The 12136-nt window shown below is 41.3% G+C and overlaps 1 protein-coding gene across 8 annotated transcripts in view; it reads left to right on the forward strand.

Annotated features, from left to right (window-relative positions):
* Mef2 (myocyte enhancer factor 2) overlaps positions 1 to 12136 on the forward strand; it is a 55002-nt gene that overhangs the window by 25074 nt on the left and 17792 nt on the right. The window contains exon 1 of one of the 8 annotated variants that reach the window (XM_076768574.1): positions 10789 to 12107. The exons of the other annotated variants lie outside the window; for them this stretch is intronic. The gene's annotated coding sequence lies outside the window, so the exon portion shown is untranslated. Of the gene's footprint in view, positions 1 to 10788; positions 12108 to 12136 lie in introns of those variants that run through there. 8 annotated transcript variants of the gene reach the window in all.

A 12136-nucleotide genomic window follows, 5' to 3' on the forward strand; every position in this document is an offset into this window, starting at 1 on the left:
TTTTTAATGTTCAAGTTGTCTTATTCAAATAGTAATATTTCAGCAATAATACTGATTTTTTTAAAAATATTGGGATATTCAGTTGTTCCAATAGTCGCAACCCTAATATCGAAGAGAATTGATCGGCGTTTAGCACGGATTGCCCAAGACGTGTCGCGATTCTAAAGGCCAAGAGTAGTTTACACGTTAAATTAGCTCGCACTTTCACTAGCCTCTTTTACACGCGTTTTATCTTCTTTCACCTCGCATAATCTGCAAGAGTTATTTTCAGGGTAACTTTGCCGTGTCGTAGGGTGAATGAGAATCAATTTGCTCCTCCGCAGCGTTCGCTCGCGCACCTTGAAACTGTTATAGTGATCGGTGTTACCCCTTTTTTTTTCTTCTTTCAAAGAACCGCTCGATCGTGGCGAACTTTCTCCGAATAAATGCGCGTAGGAAAATCTATTATTTTCTACGATCCCTCTGCATTCTAAACGATACAACGTCGATATTAGCAGAACCAATTCTATCAAATTCGAAAATAATTCCATCCATTCTACTTTGTTCTTCGAACAGCTAAAATTCCATCGTTTTTAGGAATCCGAGCATAAAATTTTTCAAGCATGTTCTCGAAACTGTGTCCTTTAAGAAAATTAAAAAAAAAAATTGATTCTTTCTACCCTTCGAAGTAGAGAAATCCCCTTAAGTACGTACGTTTACGTGCACATTAGTGACAATCGAACGGGGGTGACTTATAATTTTGTCCGCCCGGTGTAAGCCCCTAAACGGTTCAGTCGTGTCGCCACGACGAAGGTTTCCTCCGAAGGGTTTCACCGATCCCGAGGAACCTGTTGCTCTCGTTGGCGTTGCTCGCGCGTTACCCGAAAACGCCCACAATCCGTGGCTGTAACGAGGTTACTCGACCCTCCCGAATCTTTTTATCTCCTCGATGTACGATTCACCTGCTGACGTCACCTCCGGAGCTTGGACTCATTCTCTGGTTTGGTACCGTGCCAAGTGCGCAGATCGCACGTGCCACGCTTAAATGGCACCTTGCGCTTTCGCATAACGCGCCACCGCCGGTGGTGTTCGGATCTTCAACGAAAAATAAACGCCAGCTAAATTAATTAGCATCGTTGCTCGTCCGTCGTTACGAACAAAACGGTCTTGGGAAGCTCTTCGAGTCGTGGAATCTGACTTTGGTACTATTTTATTTTTCAAAAATCCGACTTTCGCGTCTCGTATTTCCTGTTGATTCAGCTAATGTCTAAGAACGTTATTTCGAGGAACGTAGAAAAGGGTTAATATTATTCGAGATCGTAGTTTGCTACCGAATCGCTCCGGGTATCGCGTTGATAACGCGATTGGTCTCATCGGTAGCCATAATCGGTAGCTCGTGAGAGATTCTGGGGCAGAGAAAAGGGTGGGAGGACTCTCGGAGTCACTTATCGAAAGTCTGTTGGAGCGACACGTGTTCATATTTTATAAGCGAGGCTCCGCCGTGCTCGTGGAGATTTTCCAGCGTCGGAACAAGATGTTTCTTGGCTCGGGGCGAGCAGGATGAGCGGATATCCGGTATGGCAACAGACGCCGCCTGGACCTCGAATGTCGTTGACGGAGGGATAGACAGCCGTTGGGCGACTGGCGTTAGTCGAGAAGTTCGGAGGAGTTTGGAAGGTTTGGCGGCCACCTGGTATTTTCCTTCTGCCTAAACGTTCTCGAGCCTTTCCCCCTTAAAGGGACGCTATCGGGTTGTAAGCTCGTCCTTCGTTGTTTGCATCAAGCGTAGAACTGAATTCAGTGTCATTCGAACACAAATTTACCATTTATCGGTTAATAGAGTCGTAATCTTCGATAATTGTCGAGTCCCTTGACGAAACCAAGATGGCGACTTTGAGGCGAGTTTGGCGCTAGCATTACGAGGTTATGTATCTTCTTTTTACGAGTCTCTGCGTGTTTCTTTACTCGATCGGTTGGTATGTAAACGTAACAAAATGGCAGGGTAGTAATTGCGTTTAAACCCGAGTTTTAACGCAAGAGAATATTTATTTACGTAGTTCCAAATACGAGACGCGCTATCTATTCGACCCCAAGCGTACGATACGTCTCAATTGCGTTGCGTGGATGGTCGAAAAATTCGTTGCGAGCGGAGTCGAACGAAATCTGAGCGATATTCGTAGATATTCAGCGTCGGGTACACCATAGGTGTCCCGATATTGCTATTGATCGCGGCTCTCCAAAGGTATTTGTTACGTGTACTGTTTTTCCTTCGCACCGTCGAGCAAAAGGAGATCACGAGGGCCGACATCCCTTTTACAGTGCTCTAAGGTATCTGAGTCTAGTTAACCGTTCCCTTTTTCCTCGCTTTTTTCCCCGCTTTCTACGAGGCGCGCTTTTTCACCGGGTATCCGCGACCCGATCGAACGCTGCACGGCGTATCACGTGGTGCGCACGTTTTGCTTTCGCACACGGACTTCGAATCCGAAACGTTTCCACGTTTTCCTTTCAGCTACCGCGGACGAAATTTCTGTAGGAACCCCACTGTCTTCGATCTAACCCCTCAAAAGCATTCTTTCTGAATTTTCTTAACGAAAATACCACGAGACTTGGGTGTTTCTCTCGCTTTGTTGATCACCTTTTCAGGATTCACAATAGTAAAATATAGGAGGAACTCTTTTTCAAGAAAAACTGCAGAAATCACTAGATTTCAATCACCTCAGTTTTTAAAAATTGTACCCTCTCTTTCCGATCCTTCGAATTATCTTTTTTACAAAATTTTTTTTTGTGTTCTTTCGATGACCCTAATCCTCGCGAATGTGCCAGATTTTTCGTAAAATGATTTAAAAATCGTGGATTGACCCTATTAAATCATCGAATAAAAGCAATCGGAATTTAATTATTATAATTCGATTATATATTCCGCTATTGGAAACGAAATTAACCTTTCGGCAGCCACGATTCGTCGAACACCACCAATGCCACATTTCTCATCGTATAGCGAATGCTGTCTCTGTGTGATACTTTGACAGTCAATCCCGTGCGGCGAACGCCGACGGGCGTTCTACGAATATACTCGACATACGCGAGTAATGGACTCCCGCACACGGTGCGTGTTTAAACTTCGCCATTGAAAGGGTTAAAGAAAATAGTTACGTAGTCGATCGTCCATTATCGGACGATGAAAAATTTAAAATAGACATTCTTCGTTGGCTCGAGTTAACGATCGTATACGGCTTCAATAATAACCAAGCGTTATTATTAATATACCCAAGCTGTCTGTAAAACGAAAATATTCTATTATCCAAAATATGTTATCTTCTTTTCTGTGTGTTTCAGTCTTCCGATTGAAGGATTGTAAAAAGGTAAAAAGATAATTTCGTATCGGCAAAAATCACAAAGATGTTAGAATGTGCAAAGGAAACACCCTGTATAGAAATATTAATACTTCTTTAAAGTTCGTTATAATTTAGCGAAGAGTATGAAACTTTACTCGTATAATAAAAATTAAATAATTTTATTCCGAATCACCAAAATAGAAAAGAGCTTCGTGGAGTCAGATTTGCGCGCAACTGGCGATTTTCTCGATTCCGTCGCTGGCTGATACCTTTGGTCGGCCATACGGACAGCGTGTCAGTCTGTGTGTGTGTTTGTGTATGCTCCAACTCGCAGCCACCGAGGATAAATTCTTCAGGAAAATCTAGGGAAGTCCATCTTCATTATCGAACGAACCACGCTTAACCGTGTGACCTGGTCGATCGAGCCGTCATCTCGTAAATAGCATCGCGTCGAGAATGACAGAAACGAGATGGGCTCGTGAAACGGAAATAGACGTCGGTTCCTATAACCAGTCGTGAAATAATCGGCATTATGATTAACCGCGTTTCAGCGAGCCGATTATTCCCGCCGTGCAACTTGCCACGGTGACGTTTAACCGATACTGTCCGTCCCGTCGTGATATTCGCCGATCGTTGCAAACTGACATTTGTTGCTTTCCGAAATACTGCGCTTCTCGTGAAATTTTTATCCTCCCGGCGGGATTGGCGAAAAAAAAAATAATAATAAGAAACGATATGTGACGAATTCCATTTGCAGAATTTAATTTTAGTTTGTCGTAAAAGGTTGGGCATGCATCGGTACATTCCTAGATAAAGTTCGCTAGAAGCGTCTGTCGTTGGACGTTGGTTCGTCTCGCAAATTAAATTGTAGGTTAATTTACAGGGAGATAGACATTTCTTGAATGATACAACAATGTAGGTGATTCGTTTTGTAGGTTATGTTGTAGAAATGAATTTTTATTTTAAATTATTGTACATTATAAAAAGAAAGCATATTAGATATCATTTGTCGTGTGGATTGTTTCGTAGTCAATCTGAATTCTCTCTAAATTATATTTGAAACGTTTATTTGGAACTTCTATCAAAGACCAAGGAAACTACAAGAGATAACTACCATTATCCATGGACCAATTTTGTTCAAAACGTAATCAGATCTTAAGACAAGCAAGTGGAACCTAAATATAAAGTATCGTTGAAATTCATTCTGCCGTAATCGTGTAAACAGGCATAAAACTCAACTAAACTACTATACCTGGGCAGGAGATGCGCGGTGTATCTTCTGCGCAGATATGGTAGTTGTGCTTCGTCGTTTCTCCGTCGATGGCACTGGTAGTAAGGAAAACAATTCCTTTTATTAACAACAGAACGTGTTTGGAGAGATTTCAAACGCGTTGTTCCGTAAGAAAACTATTTTAAACATTTTTCTCTTCCACGAAACTAATCTAAGAATTCCTATAACTTTCTAGCTAACCTGTGCATACCATCTGCATTCTCAATGCTCCTATCGGTAACGAGTGTTCCGCTCTATCAGTTTGGGGTTAGCGCGCTACATTTGGACAAAATTACACGGAAATACGATTATTATGGAAAATGCTGTCATTTCAACGTCCATTTAGCAACGAACGGAATTTCATTAAGGTATCTCGAAACGAAACGGTGCAGAGACGGTCCTGACTCCTCGAATCACGGGGTGAAAGGTAGCGAGCAGGAAGCGTTATTTATTTTTCATCGGATCAAAGTAAATGCATTCTTCGGAATCGGAATGCCGAGACTTTCGACGCTTCCTATCCGCGCAACGCTTCTTCGAGCCCCATCCTACGCGGTATTTTTGTAATGCAAACGTCACGAAAGCGTCTCGCGTAAACTTGCACAGTCTAGAATGCATAATGTATCGGGATGCCTCTCACAAAAGTTGCCTTACGTGCTCGTCTCGCGCGGAGATCATCCGACAATTTGACATCTGCCATTGTCGCCACCACAATTGCTAGATGGCACTGTACCACCGTAGACAGTCAGTTTTTCAACAATGAGGAAACCATTTACGATTATCATTTAAAATCGCACAATCGATTACGTCACGTCACATCGATCGAGGAAAATGTTTCTCGTTAAACTTTATCGTTCCTCTTATACCATTATCATCGTCATTTTTATTACGCACGAGTACAAGATGAAACTACGAATGCAGGTATAAACCTAACCTAACATTTGGCAATCCACAATGCATTAAAGTTTCTCGCCAAAAATATTAAAGCGTTTAAGGTTAATGGTAGTGATTGGATGTTAGTGAGACTTGGTATCGTCGGAAAGAAGGGTCCAAGTATTCGGTATAAACCTAACCTAACATTTGGGAATCTACATTAGAGTTTCTCACCAAAAATATTAAAGCGTTTAAGGTTAATGGTAGTGATTGGATGTTAGCGATACTTGGTATCGTCGGAAAGAAGGGTCCAAGTATTCGGTATAAACCTAACCTAACATTTGGTAATCCACAATGCATTAGAGTATCTCGCCAAAAATATTAAAGCGTTTAAGGTTAATGGTAGTGATTGGATGTTAGCGTTACTTGGTATCGTTGGAAAGAAGGGTCCAAGTATTCGGTATAAACCTAACCTAACATTTAGCAATCTACATTAGAGTTTCTCACCAAAAATATTAAAGCGTTTAAGGTTAATGGTAGTGATTGGATGTTAGTGAGACTTGGTATCGTCGGAAAGAAGGGTCCAAGTATTCGGTATAAACCTAACCTAACATTTGGGAATCTACATTAGAGTTTCTCACCAAAAATATTAAAGCGTTTAAGGTTAATGGTAGTGATTGGATGTTAGTGAGACTTGGTATCGTCGGAAAGAAGGGTCCAAATATTCGTTACTGGAACTTCTCAGCATCCAGAGTCCGAAACGCTCGATCCCAATGGATCGGGATACGCAATTCAGCGTGTAGCTGGCGTACCTTCGCGCACGACGCTCTTATGGTCAGTGTTCTTCGGTGTCTCGGTTCGAGTGCAGGGGCCTATCAGAGTGCGACTATGCCGCGCTTTATTGCTCTTATCCGGATAATATTAATTACTTATCTATGTCCCGTTTCTCGCGTCTTTTCGCGCTCGGTCGACGAGATCGATAGGCTAGGATATATTGAACACTTGCCGGCACTCGACGGGTTAGGTTATCCGACCTCTGTAGGGGGACAGCTACATTGCAGCTCATGCATAATACATACGATCCGACCTGGAGTAGATTTATATTTACCCGCACCCGGGATAATTCGTTAAATATCGACAGGCATTGCAGAGCCTTTTTCGCTGGGACGATGATTCGATAGGACGTTTTCCCTCGATTCCGTTTCGAGTATCCTTCCTGGCTGATCCGCGTCTCTATATATTTTTTTTCTCTCTTTCCAATCTCATCTTACCATTTTCTCTTTCGCTTCGTAATCTCTCGTTCGTCCGTTTCTCCTTCAATTTGCCCCTTTCACGGTGGAACTTGATCGGCACGCCATTAATGGATAATATCTCGTTAGCTTTTCCCTCTACTCACGCGACGTTGACGTTGGACGATACACTACGATCTTTTGTTGTCGTGTTATCCGATGTTCGGTCTGGGACGGTGGTTTGCGTTCTAATAATTTTCTAACGGCCGTCGGTTGGCTTCGTTGCGCGCCACGCTTTGTCCAAGCTTTTCTTGTTTCGATCTTACGTTCGCTGCGTAATTTCATCGGGGCTTTCACGGCGAACGAATCCCACGGGAAACTTGGACGATACGCGCGCGACGATCGATCGTAGTCGAACGCGAATTTCGATTTCGATCGCGACGCGGATTTTTTACTATACTGTACAGACGCGAAGAAACTGTTTTCTCCTTGGTTGCAAGACGTAAGCGCATCAATTTTGAAATTAATTTTGAAACGTCCTGTACATCGTTGAGGAGTATTCTTTTTACCTTCTCGATAGAAAAATGTACGATATGAAGACCTAGAATGTGGTTGTAAATTTTACACCATTTTTTAATCGTCCTGTATACGATAAAATAATGCTGTATACAGGGTGTTCGGCCACCTCTGGGAACAATTTTAATGGGAGATTCTAGAGGCCAAAATAAGACGAAAATTAAGAATATCAATTTCTTGACTGAGGCTTCGTTAAAAAGTTATTAACAATTAAATTAAAAAATTTCAAATCGTCTTGGAAAAATTATTTTTAGTTGCAGGGGTCAATTACAATCATTTTTGGTCATTAGACATACCCTCGAAATCCTACGCACATTCGAGAAAAAAATTCGAGAAGGTGTGAAATTTTTCGACGGGAAAAAAAAATTTCAAATCGTTCTGAAAAAATTATTTTCGGTTGCGGGGGTCACTTACAATCATTTTTGGTCATTAGACATACCCTCGAAATCCTACGCACATTCGAGAAAAAAATTCGAGAAGGTGTGAAATTTTTCGACGGGAAAAAAAAATTTCAAATCGTTCTGAAAAAATTATTTTCAGTTGCAGGGGTCAATTACAATCATTTTTGGTCATTAGACATACCCTCGAAATCCTACGCACATTCGAGAAAAAAATTCGAGAAGGTGCCTAAATTTTTCGGCGAAAAAAAAAAATTTCAAATCGTTCTAAAAAAAATATTTTTGACTGCAGGGATTAATTACAATCATTTTTGGTTATTACACATATCCCCGTAATCCTAAGCATTTTCAAGAAAAAAATTCGAGAAGGTGTGAAATGTTTCGACGAAAAAAAAAAATTTCAAATCGTTCTGGAAAAATTATTTTCAGTTACGAGGGTCAGTTACAATCATTTTTTATGGATAGACATACCCCCGAAATCCTGCGCATTTTTGAGAAAAAAATTCAGAACGGGCAGAACTTTAAACGTTAATAACTTTTTGACGAAGCCTCCATCAACAAATTGATAGTCTTGATTTTCGTCTTATTTTGGCCTCTACAATCTCCCATTAAAATTTTTCCTAGGGGTGGCCGAATACCCTGTATATTTTGATTGAAAAGTATCTATTTTCGATCGAGGATAAATCTGTCGAGTAAATATCGACAGAATTTGAAATTTCAGGTTATTCAGTTTTTATAAAGACAAACATAGGACACGTGACAGTGTCATGGAAAAGGGTGCAACTCCTTCCTTCCCTTAAACAGCGTCAGTTGCCTCTGTGTCGGCAAACGAAAGACCTTAGACAAACAATTCCTTCATCCACACGGATAAACACGGCAACCCTATCTCCGTCAGGCGACATCTTATATCTAAGACTCAATGATACACCGTTTAAAACAATTGCAGAATCAGTTGCTTCACCCTTTTCATTCTCGAATGATTTAAGAACAATGATAAAACATAGTTACACGTTGTAAATATTTAACAAAAATCTCAATTTTGCTTAAAAACAATTAAAAATAAAAATAGTCACATTCTACCACTGAGAAGCATGATCGTCCGTGAGCAGCCACGAACGTTCAGCCATCGTGTCAATTTCGATCATGAATTGGAAAATAGAATATTCGTTTCAAACGTCGACCACAGCAGCAGGAAAACAATTTTCTCGCGCTGTCATTTCCCTGAAAACATCGCTATGATTTCTGTTTTCTAACAGAAATAGTCTGAAACATAAATTGCTGTAGGAATCCGAGGCTCCGGAGGCTCGGGAGATTTTTAATAAACAGTGACATTCAAATACTCGGGTATTCGAATAACAATGTTCGAATTTTATTAGTTGTGTTTGAGTAATAAAATATTCGAGTCATTAAATTATTTTAATTGTTGCAATTCCAGTTATAATATGCGAAGCGTTGGTATTCGGGTCGTTTCAAATTCGGCATTTTCACCTTTGACTTTTAGTCCAACTGTCCGTTGAATCGATGCGAATACGAAATGCTATAGGAAAAAAAAAAAACTGTAAAACGGTTTCCCGTCTATGGAGCGGTCATTCAGTCGAAATTCGCGAAACGATTTAAAATCAACAAGAATTGACGTGATCTGATAATTATTTAAAAAAAAAATTTTAAGAGTGTTTTAAATATCGAGCGGTGAGACGATTTTATATTTAATAGTTTTAGACCTATGCTAATCCTAGTTCCTGACAAATGGTCGCCATATTTAAGATCTCCGTATCTCAATATTTAAGTATTAATTTGTAAATTAATAACGTATCACTGGAATAATGGAGTACTCGAGTCGGTTCGATTAATCGAGTACAGAACTAATCGAAGCGTAACTGAAATAATTTTCGCGTTTCGATAAAATTCCACAGAAAATTTGGAAGCCCCGATCGCATCTATATAAGCATATTTATCGCGAGGTGTGCGAATAGTCACTTTTTAGATTTAAACCGGAATCAAAAGCCATCGACTTTGTCCAGCTGTTCGAACAATACACTCGTATCGGTCAGTTAGCGTAGACAGTCTGTAATACGATCGTTATTTTCATCCATCGATGTACACTTTGGGTAATGGAGCGGTATACTGTATAAAACATTGGCTAGATTCTTTAACCGCATGTTATTTCTGGCCAGCGAAATATTAATAAAGTGTAAAGATGCCACTTTTACGCGTGGCCATCTAAACTTTTTATGGATACAATTTACATTCACATTGACGCCATTCGATACAGTTTGCAGGTAGCGTTTATGAATGACTCGAAGCCATTTCTGTAATTGCTTCGTGACTGTTGACAACTTATTTGTTTCTTTACTCTTAGTAGTAAAGTAAGGTACTCTTTAGTGTGCAAAACCAACGTAAAATATCCATAATATATATCGCAATAGCGATCGAAGAGTAACGCATCAAGAAAGCAAATTAAAATTAAGAAACATTTTATAGCAAGCATATATACAGTGGTTTCTGTACAGAGTCGTGCGGCGAGGTTGTATTAATGCAAATAATTGTGGTAATTTTATCGCGTGGCAAAAATTGATTGAAACGTTCAATCTCGTTGAACTCCCTTAATATTTTTATTCGCGCGCGCGCGCGAGACCGTGCTTTCAAATTGCGTGTACTTTTCCATTGCTTCGAATTTTTATTCGCGTTCGGATCGTTTCGTTTCGTTTCGTTGAACCTTCGTGGAACGATTTCCGTCTCGATCTGTCGACGATCAGGATTTTGACCGAACGTCTGCAGAGGCAACGAATTAATGCAAATAACGTTTGCAGAGATACGAACTAATTGACAGTTTCTATTATTGTTCGAAATCGAGAACAACGTCGTTCAACGCACGGTCGAAGCTGGAATGCCAGCGCGACCGTTCTGGCTGGAAGTGGCGCGCATGCGTCGCGCATCGAGCGTCACGCAATTGGCGAGGCGCTGTCTGACGTCGATCTCGGCATTAGCCAATCAGCGGTCGAGCCTCGTCGACGTTAGCTCGGCGTGCCGAGGCGAACTTCAGAGGCGAGGTGGACCGACTGGTATGTGCAACACGGCCAGCCCCCCTCCCTTCTCTCTTTCACTCTCTCGCTCTCTCGCTCTCTCGCTCTCTCGTTCCCGTGCTCTCCACGCGACTTCCTCAAATCTTTATTTCAGGCTCGACCGCGAACTGGTCGAGGCGCGCGGCCCGCTTTTTTACCGTCCGATACGACGCTTCTAAATTTGAATCTTCTACGGAGCAGTGCGAATCGACGGCTCGCCGCACGTGAAAAATATTTTAAGAAAGACGTGTGTTTCTAGTCATCGTTTCTAGTCAGCCAGGATATTCTAACCTAGCTAACCTGATTTCTGGTAAGCCGTGAATCCTGAAGAAATCGCTTCTACCCGCGATCGCATCGTGCCACGCTATAAACACAAGCGACGGCTCTTCGTGCGAGTGAACCGAAGAAGAAAAATACCGATAATCACCGATATCGAAGCAAAAAAAAAAAAAAAAAGAGAAGACGAAGAGGATCCGAGATAAAGGCAGTTTTTCGTCGTTGTTCGTCGCTAACGAATCGTTTACGTGATTGGCTCTCGTCGATGTTTGACGAACCGATGAAATCCGGCGTGCGAAGTGACGCGTGTTGATTCTATCGCCAGAAACGAGTGCAAGTTGAGTCGTGCCAAAAAGCTCATGTGTTATTTCTACGTAACCGCTTTCGAAGAGAAGTTTTGTTTTGATCTTAAAATTGTACCTTTCTCGAGGGTGTTAGTGGGGAGATATCGATCGCGGGACCATTGACGTCCGTTCTGGAGAACGAGCTTTTCTCCTCGCTCCTTTGACTAGGCTAACCTCTCGATAATTGTATTTTCTCACTCATAGGTACATACCTATACATACATGTATATGTATATATATATATATATTCTACATACATAGCATGAGTGTATGTATTCATACACGTATATCCGTGACGCGTGCATGTCGTTTTGCGTGTACGTTCACGAATGAAAATTAGATGTTTTCCTGGCAAATGAAAAGGTTGAAAAACGTGCCTGTTACGAAGTAAACTGTTCTGTGACCAATGGAAGCTGTTCCTCGAATCTGTAGTTCAACGTTTGCCGAAAGGAAGTGGATCCGCAAATAAACATAAACCGTCGGAAGCCTTCGTGTAATCTAGCGTAATCGAAGAAGCACTCTGCGAAACTAGACATTTCGAGAGATATAGGAAAGTTTTATAGACGAGTAAACGTTTGTGGGATATATTAACGTCTAACGATCGAGTGCCTGAATACAATCCTTCGATTAAATTGTGTAACAACATCTGTGAGGAGTGCGTGATCTCGCCATCTTTGTTTTGATATCGATTCAGTGCGCGCAAGAAGATCGATCGATTGGAGAACGGACTGGTCGAGATGTTCGACTGATCGAGCTCGTATCGAGTCGGTGAGTTATCGAATGCGATATTTTCTAAT

The sequence above is a fragment of the Colletes latitarsis genome, chromosome 7, assembly GCF_051014445.1.
Source record: "Colletes latitarsis isolate SP2378_abdomen chromosome 7, iyColLati1, whole genome shotgun sequence".
Classification (NCBI taxonomy): Eukaryota; Metazoa; Arthropoda; class Insecta; order Hymenoptera; family Colletidae; genus Colletes; species Colletes latitarsis.